At 42.9% G+C, this 19,361-nt stretch overlaps 1 pseudogene; it reads right to left on the bottom strand.

Moving 5' to 3' along the window:
- The window catches only part of LOC135510213 (coronin-2A-like), a 43,015-nt pseudogene that overhangs the window by 19,631 nt on the left and 4,023 nt on the right, over positions 1-19,361 (bottom strand).

Raw genomic sequence — 19,361 nt, 5'->3', positions numbered from 1 at the left:
ATACAAGCCCAAAGCCCAATACAAACCAACAATGTAATGCTGAATACAAGCCCAAAGCCCAATACAAACCAACAATGTAATGCTGAATACAAGCCCAAAGCCCAATACAAACCAACAATGTAATGCTGAATACAAGCCCAAAGCCCAATACAAACCAACAATGTAATGCTGAATACAAGCCCAAAGCCCAATACAAACCAACAATGTAATGCTGAATACAAGCCCAAAGCCCAATACAAACCAACAATGTAATGCTGAATACAAGCCCAAAGCCCAATACAAACCAACAATGTAATGCTGAATACAAGCCCAAAGCCCAATACAAACCAACAATGTAATGCTGAATACAAGCCCAAAGCCCAATACAAACCAACAATGTAATGCTGAATACAAGCCCAAAGCCCAATACAAACCAACAATGTAATGCTGAATACAAGCCCAAAGCCCAATACAAACCAACAATGTAATGCTGAATACAAGCCCAAAGCCCAATACAAACCAACAATGTAATGCTGAATACAAGCCCAAAGCCCAATACAAACCAACAATGTAATGCTGAATACAAGCCCAAAGCCCAATACAAACCAACAATGTAATGCTGAATACAAGCCCAAAGCCCAATACAAACCAACAATGTAATGCTGAATACAAGCCCAAAGCCCAATACAAACCAACAATGTAATGCTGAATACAAGCCCAAAGCCCAATACAAACCAACAATGTAATGCTGAATACAAGCCCAAAGCCCAATACAAACCAACAATGAAATGCTGAATACAAGCCCAAAGCCCAATACAAACCAACAATGTAATGCTGAATACAAGCCCAAAGCCCAATACAAACCAACAATGTAATGCTGAATACAAGCCCAAAGCCCAATACAAACCAACAATGTAATGCTGAATACAAGCCCAAAGCCCAATACAAACCAACAATGTAATGCTGAATACAAGCCCAAAGCCCAATACAATGAATACAAGCCCAAAGCCCAATACAAACCAACAATGTAATGCTGAATACAAGCCCAAAGCCCAATACAAACCAACAATGTAATGCTGAATACAAGCCCAAAGCCCAATACAAACCAACAATGTAATGCTGAATACAAGCCCAAAGCCCAATACAAACCAACAATGTAATGCTGAATACAAGCCCAAAGCCCAATACAAACCAACAATGTAATGCTGAATACAAGCCCAAAGCCCAATACAAACCAACAATGTAATGCTGAATACAAGCCCAAAGCCCAATACAAACCAACAATGTAATGCTGAATACAAGCCCAAAGCCCAATACAAACCAACAATGTAATGCTGAATACAAGCCCAAAGTCGCCCAAAGCCCAATACAAACCAACAATGTAATGCTGAATACAAGCCCAAAGCCCAATACAAACCAACAATGTAAAATGCCCAATACAATTACCTGAATGCCCAAAGCCCAATACAAACCAACAATGTAATGCTGAATACAGCCCAAAGCCCAAGTGACAAACCAACAATGTAATTGAATTACAAGCCCAAAGCCCAATACAAACCAACAATGAAATGCTGAATACAAGCCCAAAGCCCAATACAAACCAACAATGAAATTGAATACAAGCCCATTGCCCAATTAACAATAACAGCCAGTTTAAGAGGATATGTGTTGATCAGGGTCATGACAGAGTGATTGATCAGTATTGATTACCTTGCCAGCCAGGTAGAGGATATGTGTTGATCAGGGTCATGACAGAGTGATTGATCAGTATTGATTACCTTGCCAGCCAGGTAGATATGTGTATCAGGGTCATGACAGCAGAGTGATTGATTAGTATTGATTACCTTGCCAGCCAGGTAGAGGATATGTGTTGATCAGGGTCATGACAGAGTGATTGATCAGTATTGATTACCTTGCCAGCCAGGTAGAGGATATGTGTTGATCAGGGTCATGACAGAGTGATTGATCAGTATTGATTACCTTGCCAGCCAGGTAGATGTGTGTATCAGGGTCGTAGAAGAGCGATTGATCAGTATTGATTACCTTGCCAGCCAGGTAGACAGATATGTGTTGATCAGGGTCATGACAGAGTGATTGATCAGTATTGATTACCTTGCCAGTCAGGTAGAGGATATGTGTGTATCAGTGTGTGTCAGAGTGATTGATTAGTATTGATTCTTGCCAGCCAGGTAGAGGTATGTCTGTCAGAGTGTCTGTCTGTCTGATCAGGGTCATGACAGAGTGATTGATCAGTATTGATTACCTTGCCAGCCAGGTCTGATATGTGTTGATCAGGGTCATGACTGAGTGATTGATCAGTATTGATTACCTTGTCTGCCAGGTCTGATATGTCTGTCAGGGTCGTGCTGAGTGATTGATTGTATTGATTACCTTGCCAGCCAGGTAGAGTCTGATGTCTGTCTGATCAGGGTCATGACAGAGTGATTGATCAGTATTGATTACCTTGCCAGCCAGGTAGAGGATATGTGTTGATCAGGGTCATGACAGAGTGATTGATCAGTATGTGATTACCTTGCCAGCCAGGTAGATGTGATCTGTCTTTGGATCCATGGTCATGACAGAGTGAATCAGTATGATTCTGGCCAGCCAGGTAAGCACCACCTGTATTGGCCCTGTAGAATGGGAAGAGGACACCTACACCTCCATCCACCTCCTCAGACTCTGACAGCGGCTCTGACAGATCACCCTACATGTCAGAGATAAAACATTGAGTGGTGTGTGTGTGTGTGTGTCTGTCTGTCTGTCTGTCTGTCTGTCTGTCTGTCTGTCTGTCTGTCTGTCTGTCTGTCTGTGTCTGCGTGTGTCTGCGTGTGTCTGTTGTGTCTGTACTGTACTGTGCGTGTGTGTGTTCTGTCTGTCTGTGTAAATGTCTGTCTGTGTTGGTGTGTCTGTCTGTGTCTGTCTGTCTGGTAAATTACTGTCTGTTGGTAAATTCTGTAATGTTGGTAAATTACTGTAATGTCTGGTAAATTGTCTGTGTGTCTCTCTCACCGGATCCCATAATGTGATCTGTCTTTGGTTCCATGGTGAGCTAAAGTAGAAAACAGCATGTTCTGGTCTCCAATAAACACCACCTTATTGGGTAAGTTTACTGCATGGACTGTTGGTAAATGACCACAATGTTGGTAAATTACTGTAATATTGGTAAATTACCGGGGACAGTTGATAAATTACAGACTGTTGGTAAACAGACTGTACTGTTGGTAAATTACAGATAATGTTGGTAAATTACTGTACTGTTGGTAAATTACTGTAATGTTGGTAAATTACTGTAATGTTGGTAAATTACTGTAATGTTGGTAAATTACTGTAATATTGGTGGTAATGTTGGTAAATTACTGGCGTTGGTAAATTACTGTAATGTTGGTAAATTACTGTAATGTTGGTAAATTACCGTAATGTTGGTAAATTACTGTAATATTGGTAAATTACCATACCGTTGGTAAATGACCGTAATGTTGGTAAATTACTGTAATATTGGTAAATTACCGGACGTTGGTAAATTACTGGGACGTTGGTAAATGACTGTAATGTTGGTAAATGACTGTAATGTTGGTAAATTACCATGGCGTTGGTAAATTACTGTAATGTTGGTAAATTACTGTAATGTTGGTAAATTACTGTAATGTTGGTAAATTACTGTAATGTTGGTAAATTACCATGGCGATGGTAAATTACCGTAATGCGTTGGTAAATTACCGGGACGTTGGTAAATTACCGTAATGTTGGTAAATTACCATACTGTTGGTAAATTACAGTAATGTTGGTAGATTACCGTAATGTTGTTAAATTACTGTAATATTGGTAAATTACTGTAATATTGGTAAATTACTGTAATATTGGTAAATTACCATGGCGTTGGTAAATTACCGGGATGTTGGTAAATTACCGGGACGTTGGTAAATTACCGGGACTTTGACCAGCCCCACACCCAGACAGACCTGTATGAGGCGCCCAGTGCGTGGGTCCATGACTCGGATCTTCTTGTCCAGACTGGTGGTAGCTAGAGAGCTGCCGTCATTGTTGAAGGACATGGAGAGAACCAGCTCAGTGTGAACAGAAATAACACATACTGGGTTCCTCAGCACTGAGTCACACACTGACACATCCCAGACCATCACCTGTAGGAGAGAGGGAGAGAGAAAGAGAAAGAGCGAGAGAAAGGAGAGAGAGGAAAGAGACTGAGAGAAAGACAGAGAGAGAGAGGGAAAAGGAGAGAGTGAGAGGGAAAAGAGAGAGAGAGACAGAGCGACAGAGAGACAGTAAGAGAGGAAAAGAGAGACAGAAGAAAGGAGAGGAGAGTTGGTAAAAGGAGAGAGTGAAAGGAGTAATGTTGGTAAATTACAGACAGTGAGACAGAGAGAGACAGAGGAAAGGAGAGGTAAAGAGTAATGTTGGGAAAAGGAGAGAGTGGTAAAGAGAAAGAGAGAGTAATGTTGAGAGACAGAGCGACAGAGAGAGACAGAGAGAGAAAGGAGAGGAGAGAGGGAAAAGGAGAGAGTGAGAAAGAGAGAAATAGAGAGAGACAGAGCGTAATAGAGAGAGACAGAGAGAGAAAGGAGAGGAGAGAGGGAAAAGGAGAGAGTGAGAGGACCCAGACAGAAGAGAACAGACAGTGAGACAGAGAGAGACAGAGAGAAAGGAGAGGATTGTTGAAGGACATGGAGAACCAGCTGAGTGGAGAGAGAAATAAGAGAGACAGGCGACAGCAGAGACAGAGAGAGACCATCACCTGTAGGAGAGAGAAAGGAGAGAGAGAGGAGAGAGAAAGAGAGACAGACAGTGAGACAGAGAGAGACAGAGAGAAAGGAGAGGAGAGAGGGAAAAGGAGAGAGTGAGAGGAGAGAGACAAAGAGAGAGAGACAGAGCGACAGAGAGAGACAGAGAGAGAGAGAGGAAAGAGAGAGACAGAGAGAGAGAGAGAGAGAGAAAGAGAGAGACAGAGAGAGAAAGGAGAGGAGAGAGGGAAAAGGAGAGAGTGAGAGGGAGAGAAAGAGAACAGACAGTGAGACAGTGTGTGTTTTGTCTTGTCAGACCGTGTGTTTGTGTGTTTCTACCTTGTAGTCGTAGGCTGCGCTGACCAGTAGATCCCGAGCAGTAGGGTGCCATTCTATCAGGTTGACTCTGCGGCTGTGACCCTGAAGCACCTTCCTAGGGAGGGTCATGTTCTGATAGACACCGTTGGCTGGGATGTCCCATAGCTTTACCTATAACACATACAGGGGTCACGCATGAACACAACGCATGTCAACACACACACACACACACACAACGCATGTCAACACACACACACACAACGCATGTCAACACACACAACGCGTGTCAACACACACACACACAACGCATGTCAACACACACAACGCATGTCAACACACACAACGCATGTCAACACACACACACACAACGCATGTCAACACACACAACGCGTGTCAACACACACACACACACACAACACATGTCAACACACACACACACACACAACACATGTCAACACACACACACACACACACACACACACACACACACACACACACACACACACACACACACACACACACAATGCATATCAACACACACACACAACACGTATCAATGCACTAGGGCTGACCACAATTCGTCGACTGGTCGATTGTTTGGGCATTAGGCATTGGTTGACCAAGATTGTTTTAGTCGAGCGCCCATCTCAGTGAACTAATCCATTTTGGTGGCCAAGACTAAAAGCCAATTTATTATTGATTCGGATATGTGGTCGGAGTCTCCACATAGAGGGCGTGACACAATTGCGGATCCCCCGGATGCCAAATCGAGCTACATACCGCATCACCATTGCGCCTCCCAAATTGTGTAACAATGAGGAGGGCTCTGTATAGCTCCACATTGACATGACTGGTTGACGGTAGGTGGGGGCAGTACCTCGTTGATAAACACAAACTCACTACTCTTGCCCCGACTTCTGCTGAGGCCATATCACCGTAAATGATGCATGGCCAATGCAGATGTCGGATTGACCACGAGCCCACAATGCACTTCTCTCTCCCCCAGAATGCACTTCTCTCTCCCTCCTCTCCCTCCAGAATGCACTTCTCTCTCCCTCCAGAATGCACTTCTCTCTCCCTCCAGAATGCACTTCTCTCTCCCTCCAGAATGCACTTCTCTCTCCCTCCAGAATGCACTTCTCTCCCTCCAGAATGCACTAGAATCTCTCTCCCTCCAGAATGCACTTCTCTCTCCCTCCAGAATGCACTTCTCTCTCCAGAATGCACTTCTCTCTCCCTCCAGAATCCACTTCTCTCTCCCTCCAGAATGCACTTCTCTCTCCCTCCAGAATGCACTTCTCTCTCCCTCCAGAATGCACTTCTCTCCCTCCAGAATGCACTTCTCTCTCCCTCCAGAATGCACTTCTCCAGAATGCACTTCTCCCTCCAGAATGCACTTCTCTCTCCCTCCAGAATGCACTTCTCTCTCCCTCCAGAATGCACTTCTCTCCCTCCAGAATGCACTTCTCTCCCTCCAGAATGCACTTCTCTCTCCCTCCAGAGCATCCAGCACTTCTCTCTCCCTCCAGAATGCACTTCTCTCCCCTCCAGAATGCACTTCTCTCTCTCCCCTCCAGAATGCACTTCTCTCTCCCTCCAGAATGCACTTCTCTCTCCCTCCAGAATGCACTTCTCCCTCCAGAATGCCCCTCCAGAATGCACTTCCAGAATCTCTCCCTCCAGAATGCACTTCTCTCTCCCTCCAGAATGCACTTCTCTCTCCCTCCAGAATGCACTTCTCCCCTCCAGAATGCACTTCTCTCTCCCTCCAGAATGCACCCTCCAGAATGCACTTCTCCCTCCAGAATGCACTCTCTCCCCTCCAGAATGCACTTCTCCCCCAGAATCCACTTCTCTCTCCCTCCAGAATGCACTTCTCTCCCTCCAGAATGCACTTCTCTCTCCCCCAGAATGCACTTCTCTCCCTCCAGAATGCACTTCTCTCTCTCCAGAATGCACTTCTCTCCCCCTCCAGAATGCACTTCTCTCCCTCCAGAATGCACTTCTCTCTCCCTCCAGAATGCACTTCTCTCTCCCTCCAGAATGCACTTCTCTCCCCCTCCAGAATGCACTTCTCTCCCTCCAGAATGCACTTCTCTCTCCCTCCAGAATGCACTTCTCTCCCTCCAGAATGCACTTTCTCTCCCTCCAGAATGCACTTTCTCACATGTGCACATTCATTGTTTAATAACTTCATTGTGTGATTTATTATTATTTTTTTTTTGCCTTCTATTGTTCAGAATAATTACAAGGTTATATATCGAATACTGTTTTATTCAATGGAATAGGGTTCTATTGGTACTCTCTCTTCTGTGTCTGTGTGAACTGAGAGAAGCCCCCGAAGCTTTGGGTTGGCAACTGATTTACAAAATGACTTGGTGATAAGACCACATTCCATTCCGTGAGTAATGTGTCTGTGTGACCCTTGACCTTCGTATGGACTCTGTACCGATACTCCACTGAATATAATGTACCTATTGTTATTTTACTGATGCTCTTCATCTTGAGTTGAGTAGAGTTTATTTTTATTTTTACAGGGACAGTGCACATTAATCAACGTTTCAGTAAAAGTGCCGGTTTTAGCCAGCCGGCTAATTTTCAACCGCAGTCCCTGGGCAGGTTATTAAAAACAATTACAATATAGACAATAGCAACATAGGACAAGCAAGACGTAGCATACAGACAGAGCAACATAGAGCAAAAAGCAGCAAGACAAAATTCATAAAAGCAACAAAGTGTTTCCACACCTCACAAGCTACAGACAACAGACAACATGGAAAGCGGCAACACACAGCTAGGGACCATGTTCACACATCTGATTGACCTTTAGCCATGTCTTCAAGCATTTTGTGAAAGTGTGATATGTGGTGCAGTTATGTGTGTCTGATGGCAGTGTATTCCAGACATGGGAAGCTCTCACAGAGAATGCAGATTTACTAAAGGTGCTTTTCCTTAGGGGAACTATACAGTCACCTCTCATGGCAGACCTTGTGGATCTGCTGCCATATGTCTGGGTTTTCTGTTTAACAAAAATATTGAGTGGAGGGGGAGCCAGGCCATTAAGGATCTTGAATACAAGACATGCGTCGGTGTATTGCACAAGATTTTCCCAACTCAAGAGCTCATACTTTCTAAGGATGTGACAATGATGATGGCTATTGGGCTTCCTATCAAGCACTTTGAGAGCCTGTTTGTAGACAGACTGAATAGGTTTTAATGTTGTACAGCAAGCTTGGGCCCAACTAGTCAAGCAGTATGTTAAGTGGGGGAGTATCATAGAGTTGAAGTACAGTTTTGATAGAGGTTGGAATCTGATAGTCAAACAATTTCGTATAAATCGAAAATTAGCTAGGTTGAATTTAGTTATTTGAATTACCTTTTTCACATGCTTTTTAAAAGAGAGGTTGGAATCAAGTATGATGCCAAGGTACTTAAAATCGGATACCACCTGGAGCTTCTCCCCTGACACACATAGACATCTGGCTCAGTAGCATCTGTTGCCCTCTTTGTGAAGAACATGCAAACAGTTTTTTCACATTGAGATGCAAACACGAGTCACTGAGCCACTTTGTAACCTGGACCATTAGAGTAGTGAGTTCTTGTGCAGCTTGTTGTTTGCTCTTTGCATGCACATATATCACTGTATAATCTGCATACATTTGAACTTCAGACCCAGTACAGACAGAAGGCAGATCATTAATGTACAGGCTGAACAGGAGTGGCCCCAGTATTGACCCTTGGGGCACGCCCACATCATAGCTACGATAGGGCGACAGCTCATTGCTCACTCTGACACACTGAGTTCTGCCTTCAAGGTATGATTTCATCCATCTCAAGGCATCAGGGGAAAAGTTGAACTTTGACAATTTTGTGATGAGAATCTCATGGTTAACAGTATCAAAAGCCTTCCTTAGGTCCAGAAACACAGCCCCAACAGCACCCCCTTTGTCCATCTTGGACTTCACATTTTCCAGAAGAAAGCAGTTGGCCGTTTCTGTGGAGTGTTTCGCTCTGAAGCCAAACTGCATGGAGTGTAATGTGAAGGGGCTGTTGTTGAGGTGGGCAATCAGTTGTTCTGCTACACACTTTTCAACAACCTTTGACACCACAGGTAGTATACTAATGGGCCTGTAGTTACTCACGTCAGCAGGGTCGCCTGATTTAAAGATGACCGTTATTATGGCCGACGTCCATACCCTTGGAAACACACCGAGACCTTACAGTGAAATGCTGGTGACCTTAGTAATGGGGCCAATGAGTGACTCTTTGTAGTTTTTAAGAAAGGTAGAGTCCATCCCAAACACATCTTTGGCTTTAGAGTTCTTTAGTGAGCTAACCACCTTGTTCACCTTTGACTCAGAAACCTCCCTTATGATGAAGACAGGTTGAGTGTCATTCACTAGCACTGAGCCCAAGAAACCAGTGGAGGGGTTCTGTGTCAGTGCCCTGACAGAGTCAATAAAGTAGGAATTGAAGGCTATTGCTATTTCGACTGCATCCTGTGTTAGATTGTTATTCACCATGATTTCTAGTCTTTTTGTAGTGTTACTATGGTCTTTCCCTGTTAACTTTTTTAGATTCTCCCATATCAATTTAGAATTTCCCTTTGCTTCACCAATTATGTTAATAAAAAAGTTTGCCTTGGCCTGTCTGATTTCTTTCATCACCTTATTTCTCAACATGGTAAACCTACGTCTGTCATGCTCTAATTTAGATTTTAGGGCTATTTTTAGAGCATAATCTCGTTCTTTCATCAATTTCCAGATTTCTCCATTTAGCCAAGGAAGAGTGCTCTTTTGGCCAGGTTTGGATTTGATTTTCTTTAGGAAGCCATTTATTGTAGTCTGGATTGTGGATAGAAAAACCTGACTATCAGCTTCCAAGTCTGTATAGGACAAGAGATCATTCCAGTTTATTCCCTTAATTGCTTTTTCAAAATAGTTGAATTCACTCTTAGGTATTCTGAGTTGATCCGGCTTTCTAACAGTAGAGAGGTTAAACCTGCTCTTAGACAGCTTTCTGGCTATAAGTGTCAGATTATGATCAGACAGCCCAGTAACCATATTGAATGATTTAGTCACTCTCTCTGGTTTATTACTGAACACCAAATCAATCTGTGTCTTAGAGCAACAAGTCACCCTGGTTGGCCCTTTAACTAGCTGTGTAAGGTCAAAGGTATTAGTGATCCGTTTGAGGGTTTTCCTACAACACTTGTCTTCATAATTAATGTTAAAATCTCCCATTAAGATGACCTCTTTCCCAAAATCACATTCCCTAAGCATGGTATTAAACTGATCAAAAAACACACTTTTGGTGGAAGGTGGCCTATACATTCCAATGAGGGTAAAAGACATTTGGGGAGACAGTGTAACGTTCAGGCCAATACATTCTAGTTCATTATCACATGACCACTCAATTTGTTTACATCGGATATGTTCTTTAATGTAAATCATCACACCCCCTCCTCTTCCTTCAATCCTGTCTCTCCTGAAAACATTGTAGACAGGCACAATCAAAGCAGCATATGGAGAGTGTTTATGGAGCCATGTCTCTGAGAGGCAGAGAAAGTCAAGGTTGGAGTCTGTGAGTAGATGTTGAATTTGATCACTTTTTGGAATGACACTACGAATGTTCAAGTGCCCCCCTAGTAGTCCCTTGGGCTTAGCTCGTGGGTCCCAGATGACTCGAGAGTGATTGACACACTGAAAAAAAATTAAATTTTCTGTGTTTTCTGACGGCTGGGTTTAGGCCGTTTTGTTTAGTTTTGATTAGGGGCAGTTCGGTAGCGCAATTAACAATCCCTCCCGCCTGCACTGGATGCAGGGAACTAATTAAAATAGCTTGCGTACCAGAAGCAGAGTCAGGGTTCGCATATAGCGACTCTGGTATGTTTGAAGAGTCAAAATCTATCCTGGAGTCGGGTGAGTCGATCCCAGCTAAGTAACTCATGCAAAGAGTTAAAGTTAAATCTACATGTTCCTTTTATTTTCTATTAGGTCTACTACAACTGTTGTATTCAGCATTTCACTGTAAGGTCCACTACACCTGTTGTATTCAGCATTTCACTGTGAGGTCTACTACACCTGTTGTATTCATCATTTCACTGTGAGGTCTACTACACCTGTTGTATTCAGCATGTCACTGTGAGGTCTACTACACCTGTTGTATTCAGCATGTCACTGTGAGGTCTACTACACCTGTTGTATTCAGCATGTCACTGTGAGGTCTACTACACCTGTTGTATTCAGCATTTCACTGTAAGGTCTACTACACCTGTTGTATTCAGCATGTCACTGTAAGGTCTACTACACCTGTTGTATTCAGCATTTCACTAAGGTCTACTACACCTAAGGCATTTCACTGTAAGGTCTACTACACCTGTTGTATTCAGCATTTCACTGTGAGGTCTCCTACACCTGTTATATTCAGCATTTCACTGTAAGGTCTACCTACACCTGTTGTATTCAGCATTTCACTGTGAGGTCTCCTACACCTGTTGTATTCAGCATTTCACTGTGAGGTCTCCTACACCTGTTGTATTCAGCATTTCACTGTAAGGTCTACTACACCTGTTATATTCAGCATGTCACTGGCAGGTCTACTACACCTGTTATATTCAGCATTTCACTGTGAGGTCTACTACACCTGTTGTATTCAGCTTTTCACTGTAAGGTCTACTACACCTGTTGTATTCAGCGTTTCACTGTGAGGTCTACACCTGTTGTATTCAGCATTTCACTGTGAGGTCTACTACACCTGTTGCATTCAGCATTTCACTGTGAGGTCTACTACACCTGTTGTATTCATCCCTTTCACTGTGAGGTCAACTACACCTGTTGTATTCAGCATTTCACTGTGAGGTCAACTACACCTGTTGGTGTACTAATGACTACTGCGGTTGTATATCTGTGTATAGTGTGTAATGAGTACTATGCGTGTATATCAGTGTATAGTGTGTACTAATGAGCACTGTGCATGTATATCTGTATATAGTGTGTACTAATGTGCGGTTGTATATCTATGTATACTAACGACTTACCGTGGCTGTATATCAGTGTATAGTGTTTACTAAGACTACTATGATTGTATATCAGTGTATAGTGTGTACTAACGACTACTATGATTGTATATCAGTGTATAGTGTGTACTAATTACTACTATGCATCTATATCAGTGTATAGTGTGTACTCATGACTACTATGCATCTATATCAGTGTATAGTGTGTACTAATTACTACTATGCATCTATATCAGTGTATAGTGTGTACTAATGTACTATGCATCTATATCAGTGTATGAGTGTCTACTAATGACTACTATGCATCTATATCTGTGTATAGTGTGTACTAATGACTACTATGCATCTATATCAGTGTATAGTGTGTACTAATGACTACTATGCATCTATATCAGTGTATGTGTGTACTACTACTACTATGCATCTATATCAGTGTATAGTGTACTAATGACTACTATGCATCTATATCTGTGTATAGAGTGTACTAATGACTACTATGCATCTATATCTGTGTATAGTGTGTACTAATGACTACTATGCATCTATATCTGTGTATAGAGTGTACTAATGACACTATGCATCTATATCTGTGTATAGTGTGTACTAATGACTACTGCGGTTGTATATCTATGTATACTAACGACTACCGTGGCTGTATATCAGTGAATAGTGTTTACTAACGACTACTATGATTGTATATCAGTGTATAGTGTGTACTAATGACTACTATGCATCTATATCAGTGTATAGTGTGTACTAATGACTACTATGCATCTATATCAGTGTATAGTGTGTACTAATGACTACGGTTGTATGCATCTATATCAGTGTATAGAGTGTACTAATGACTACTATGCATCTATATCAGTGTATAGTGTGTACTAATGACTACTATGCATCTATATCAGTGTATAGTGTGTACTAATGACTACTATGCATCTATATCAGTGTATAGTGTGTACTAATGACTACTATGCATCTATATCAGTGTATAGTGTGTACTAATGACTACTATGCATCTATATCAGTGTATAGTGTGTACTAATGACTACTATGCATCTATATCTGTGTATAGTGTGTACTAATGACTACTGCGGTTGTATATCTATGTATACTAACGACTACCGTGGCTGTATATCAGTGTATAGTGTTTACTAACGACTACTATGATTGTATATCTGTGTATAGTGTTTACTAACGACTACTATGATTGTATATCTGTGTATAGTGTGTACTAATGACTACTATGCATCTATATCAGTGTATAGTGTGTACTAATGACTACTATGCATCTATATCAGTGTATAGAGTGTACTAATGACTACTATGCGTGCATATCTGTAGTACTGACGGTGCAGTCTTCAGAGCAGGAGGCGATGCAGTGGTCATCAAAGGGGTTCCACTTGACATCCAACACCCTGGCACTGTGACCACACACCCTGGGGTGTTGGGGGTCTACTTTACCAGTCTGGAGAGAACCAAGAGGGGGTAAGGGAGAAGAAGAAAGCCAGGGGAAAGAAGAGGAGGAAGAGGGAAGATACAAATAATGGCTTAAAAAGAGATAGTGAACGTACAACATGATGTATAACGCATTCACTAGGCTTGTCAAGCAATAATTTAACATACACACGACCAAATCAGACCAGTAAAAATCATCTGACAGCAGGAAGAGGAAGTGGTGTAACTAGGAAATTAAGTGAACAGGAAGTGAGGTCACCCAGTAACTTGGGAGAGGCTATACCAAAGATGATGGATATACAGACAAGATGTATGTGTCTCTGCCCCTAACAATGGAATGGGAGTTGTTTTCCACAACGCGGTACGGCGGGCTGTCCAGCTTAAACCTATCCTTTCTTTGGATTGGTGGATACATCTCATTATTGTAATCCTTTTTTAAATATTCAATTAGGGTTGTTGAGGGAAGTAGCTAGCTAGTGTAGCTAATATCAGCCCAGTAAGGTTGGAAGTAGCTAGCTAGTGTTGCTAATATCAGCCCAGTAAGGTTGGAAGTAGCTAGATAGTGTAGCTAATATCAGGCCAGTAAGGAAAGGGAAGTAGCTAGCTGGTGTAGCTAATATCAGGTCAATACGGAAAGGGAAGTAGCAAGCTGGTGTAGCTAATATCAGGTCAATAAGGAAAGGGAAGTAGCTAGCTGGTGTAGCTAATATCAGGTCAATACGGAAAGGGAAGTAGCTAGCTGGTGGAGCTAATATCAGGTCAATAAGGAAAGGGAAGTAGCTAGCTGGTGTAGCTAATATCAGGTCAATACAGAAAGGGAAGTAGCTAGCTGGTGGAGCTAATATCAGGTCAATAAGGAAAGGGAAGTAGCTAGCTGTTGTAGCTAATATCAGCCCAGTAAAGAGGGAAGTAGCTAGCTGGTGGAGCTAATATCAGGTCAATAAAGAAAGGGAAGTAGCTAGCTGGTGGAGCTAATATCAGGTCAATAAGGAAAGGGAAGTAGCTAGCTGGTGGAGCTAATATCAGGTCAATAAGCTAATATCAGGTCAATAAGGAAAGGGAAGTAGCTAGCTGGTGGAGCTAATATCAGGTCAATAAGGAAGGGGAAGTGTAAGTCGCTCTGGATAAGAGCGTCTGCTAAATGACTTAAATGTAAATGTAGCTAGCTGGTGGAGCTAATATCAGGCCAATAAGGAAAGGGAAGTAGCTAGCTGGTGTAGATAATATCAGGTCAATAAGGGAAGTAGCTAGCTGGTGTAGCTAATATCAGGTCAATAAGGAAAGGGAAGTAGCTAGCTGGTGGAGCTAATATCAGGTCAATAAGGAAAGGGAAGTAGCTAGCTGGTGTAGATAATATCAGGTCAATAAGGGAAGTAGCTAACTGGTGTAGATAATATCAGGTCAATAAGGGAAGTAGCTAGCTGGTGGAGCTAATATCAGGTCAATAAGGAAAGGGAAGTAGCTAGCTGGTGGAGCTAATATCAGGTCAATAAGGAAAGGGAAGTAGCTAGCTGGTGGAGCTAATATCAGGGCAATAAGGAAAGGGAAGTAGCTAGCTGGTGTAGATAATATCAGGTCAATAAGGAAAGGGAAGTAGCTAGCTGGTGTAGCTAATATCAGGTCAATAAGGGAAGTAGCTAACTGGTGTAGCTAATATCAGGTCAATAAGGAAAGGGAAGTAGCTAGCTGGTGGTGCTAATATCAGGTCAATAAGGAAAGGGAAGTAGCTAGCTGGTGGAGCTAATATCAGGTCAATAAGGAAAGGGAAGTAGCTAGCTGGTGGAGCTAATATCAGGTCAATAAGGAAAGGGAAGTAGCTAGCTGGTGGAGCTAATATCAGGGCAATAAGGAAAGGGAAGTAGCTAGCTGGTGGAGCTAATATCAGGTCAATAAGGAAAGGGAAGTAGCTAGCTGGTGGAGCTCATATCAGGTCAATAAGGAAAGGGAAGTAGCTAGCTGGTGGAGCTAATATCAGGTCAATAAGGAAAGGGAAGTAGCTAGCTGGTGGAGCTAATATCAGGTCAATAAGGAAAGGGAAGTAGCTAGCTGGTGGAGCTAATATCAGGTCAATAAGGAAAGGGAAGTAGCTAGCTGGTGGAGCTAATATCATGTCAATAAGGAAAGGGAAGTAGCTAGCTGGTGGAGCTAATATCAGGTCAATAAGGAAAGGGAAGTCGCTAGCTGGTGGAGCTAATATCAGGTCAATAAGGGAAGTAGCTAGCTAGTTTAGCTAATATCAGGTCAATAAGGAAAGGGAAGTAGCTAGCTGGTGGAGCTAATATCAGGTCAATAAGGAAAGGGAAGTAGCTAACTGGTGGAGCTAATATCAGGTCAATAAGGAAAGGGAAGTAGCTAGCTGGTGGAGCTAACATCAGGTCAATAAGGAAAGGGAAGTAGCTAGCTGGTGTAGATAATATCAGGTCAATAAGGGAAGTAGCTAGCTGGTGTAGCTAATATCAGGTCAATAAGGGAAGTACCTAGCTGGTGGAGCTAATATCAGGTCAATAAGGAAAGGGAAGTAGCTAGCTGGTGGAGCTAATATCAGGTCAATAAGGAAAGGGAAGTAGCTAGCTGGTGGAGCTAATATCAGGTCAATAAGGAAAGGGAAGTAGCTAGCTGGTGGAGCTAATATCAGGTCAATAAGGAAAGGGAGGTAGCTAGCTGGTGTAGCTAATATCAGGTCAATAAGGAAAGTAGCTAGCTGGTGTAGCTAATATCAGGTCAATAAGGGAAGTAGCTAGCTGGTGTAGCTAATATCAGGTCAATAAGGGAAGTAGCTAGCTGGTGGAGCTAATATCAGGCAATAAGGAAAGGGAAGTAGCTAGCTGGTGGAGCTAATATCAGGTCAATAAGGAAAGGGAAGTAGCTAGCTGGTGGAGCTAATATCATAACAATAAGGAAAGGGAAGTAGCTAGCTGGTGGAGCTAATATCAGGTCAATAAGGAAAGGGAAGTAGCTAGCTGGTGGAGCTAATATCAGGTCAATAAGGAAAGGGAAGTAGCTAGCTGGTGGAGCTAATATCAGGTCAATAAGGAAAGGGAAGTAGCTAGCTGGTGGAGCTAATATCAGGTCAATAAGGAAAGGGAAGTAGCTAGCTAGTTTAGCTAATATCAGGTCAATAAGGAAAGGGAAGTAGCTAGCTGGTGTAGCTAACATCAGGTCAATAAGGAAAGGGAAGTAGCTAGCTGGTGTAGATAATATCAGGTCAATTAGGGAAGTAGCTAGCTGGTGTAGCTAATATCAGGTCAATAAGGGAAGTACCTAGCTGGTGGAGCTAATATCAGGTCAATAAGGAAAGGGAAGTAGCTAGCTGGTGGAGCTAATATCAGGTCAATAAGGAAAGGGAAGTAGCTAGCTGGTGGAGCTAATATCAGGTCAATAAGGAAAGGGAAGTAGCTAGCTGGTGGAGCTAATATCAGGTCAATAAGGAAAGGGAGGTAGCTAGCTGGTGTAGCTAATATCAGGTCAATAAGGAAAGTAGCTAGCTGGTGTAGCTAATATCAGGTCAATAAGGGAAGTAGCTAGCTGGTGTAGCTAATATCAGGTCAATAAGGGAAGTAGCTAGCTGGTGGAGCTAATATCAGGGCAATAAGGAAAGGGAAGTAGCTAGCTGGTGGAGCTAATATCAGGTCAATAAGGAAAGGGAAGTAGCTAGCTGGTGGAGCTAATATCATAACAATAAGGAAAGGGAAGTAGCTAGCTGGTGGAGCTAATATCAGGTCAATAAGGAAATGGAAGTAGCTAGCTGGTGGAGCTAATATCAGGTCAATAAGGAAAGGGAAGTAGCTAGTTGGTGTAGCTAATGTCAGGTCAATAAGGAAAGGGAAGTAGCTAGCTGGTGGAGCTAATATCAGGTCAATAAGGAAAGGGAAGTAGCTAGCTGGTGTAGCTAATATCAGGTCAATAAGGGAAGTAGCTAGCTGGTGTAGCTAATATCAGGTCAATAAGGGAAGTAGCTAGCTGGTGGAGCTAATATCAGGGCAATAAGGAAAGGGAAGTAGCTAGCTGGTGGAGCTAATATCAGGTCAATAAGGAAAGGGAAGTAGCTAGCTGGTGGAGCTAATATCACAACAATAAGGAAAGGGAAGTAGCTAGCTGGTGGAGCTAATATCAGGTCAATAAGGAAATGGAAGTAGCTAGCTGGTGGAGCTAATATCAGGTCAATAAGGAAAGGGAAGTAGCTAGTTGGTGTAGCTAATGTCAGGTCAATAAGGAAAGGGAAGTAGCTAGCTGGTGGAGCTAATATCAGGTCAATAAGGAAAGGGAAGTAGCTAGCTGGTGGAGCTAATATCAGGTCAATAAGGAAAGGGAAGTAGCTAGCTGGTGGAGCTAATATCAGGTCAATAAGGAAAGGGAGGTAGCTAGCTGGTGTAGCTAATATCAGGCCAATAAGGAAAGGGAAGTAGCTAGCTGGTGTAGCTAATATCAGGTCAGGGTGACAGGCTTTTGTAATCTCAGCAGACAAGTTTTACAAATGCTTGAAGAAGTTTCTAGCCACAACCATAAACTAACTGGCTGGGCAGGACTCCTTATGTCCTGGCTGGGAGAGGCTACACGGACTGGCTGGGCAACTAACTGGCGGCAGGGTAGCCTAGTGGTTAGAGCGTTGGACTAGTAACTGAAAGGTTGCAAGATCAAATCCCAGAGCTGACAAGCTGTCATTCTGCCTCTGAACAAGGTCGTTCTGCCTCTGGGATTTGGTAAAAATCATTGTTCCTAAGCTGTCATTGTAAATAAGAATTTGTTCTTAACTGACTTGCCTCGTTAAATAAATAAAGATGAACCAAATCTGTTTTGCCAATCCCCACTCAACTCTCGCTGTGATCTAACATGCATCATCAATTTTTGGGGCACCAAGGCGTGTCCGTATAGTTTCTCTCCGGTAACGTACGTGATGGATGGAGAGGACCAAGAAAGCGCCTCCCCCGGAGCATTCCGTTACAATGGCAATGAAGCGTGGGTTAACGGAGCAGTAGTGGTTGTCATGGACGCTGTGTGTGATCGGGATTCCGTGGTAACCGTGGTCTTTGGTGGAGGCCTTACCGTAGACGTGACGGAACTTAGAACTACGGTACAGAGGGCACCATGACATCTAAGAAGAGGAGGAAGATTACAATGTTAATGATGATGATGATGATGGTGGTGGTTATATGTGAACAGGTGGATACACACAGGTGGTTCAGCTTGTCACTCATATGTACTGCTATTGAGAGGTCCAGTTGGACAACACAGTGGGGTGAGTGAGTGAGTGGGTGAGTGAGACAGAGTGTGAGTGTGAGTGAGAGAGAGTGTGAGTGAGTGAGAGAGAGTGACTGAGTGAGTGAGTGACAGAGAGAGACAGAGAGAGAGAGTGAGACAGAGAGAGAGAGTGAGTGAGTGAGAGAGACAGAGAGAGTGAGAGAGAGAGTGAGACAGAGAGAGTGAGAGAGAGAGTGAGACAGAGAGAGTGAGTGAGTGAGTGAGTGAGTGAGTGAGTGAGTGAGTGAGTGAGTGAGTGAGTGAGTGAGTGAGTGAGTGAGTGAGTGAGTGAGTGAGTGAGAGAGAGAGAGAGAGAGAGAGAGAGAGAGAGAGAGAGAGAGAGAGTGAGGTTACTCATGTTTTTCCTGTCCATATCATCTTCCTATAATAAGACTAAGAATAGACCTTTCTATCGTCCTATTGACTTCTCTCATACATAATGCATCATTTTCCTCCTGGTTTACTGTGTGTTCTTAGTGAATCTGTAATCCGTAACACCCTCTCCTGTTGCCTGACTGGGACAACAAACAATGGCACACACAACCTTTGAAGTTTGAACTTTAGGGAGGACAATGGAGTCGATAGTGTAATAAGTAATGGAAGACAACACA

The sequence above is a fragment of the Oncorhynchus masou genome, chromosome 23, assembly GCF_036934945.1.
Source record: "Oncorhynchus masou masou isolate Uvic2021 chromosome 23, UVic_Omas_1.1, whole genome shotgun sequence".
In the NCBI taxonomy this organism is placed as follows: Eukaryota; Metazoa; Chordata; class Actinopteri; order Salmoniformes; family Salmonidae; genus Oncorhynchus; species Oncorhynchus masou.
The sequence above is the reverse complement of the archived record's forward strand: the minus strand, read 5'-3'. Positions and strand labels throughout refer to the sequence as shown.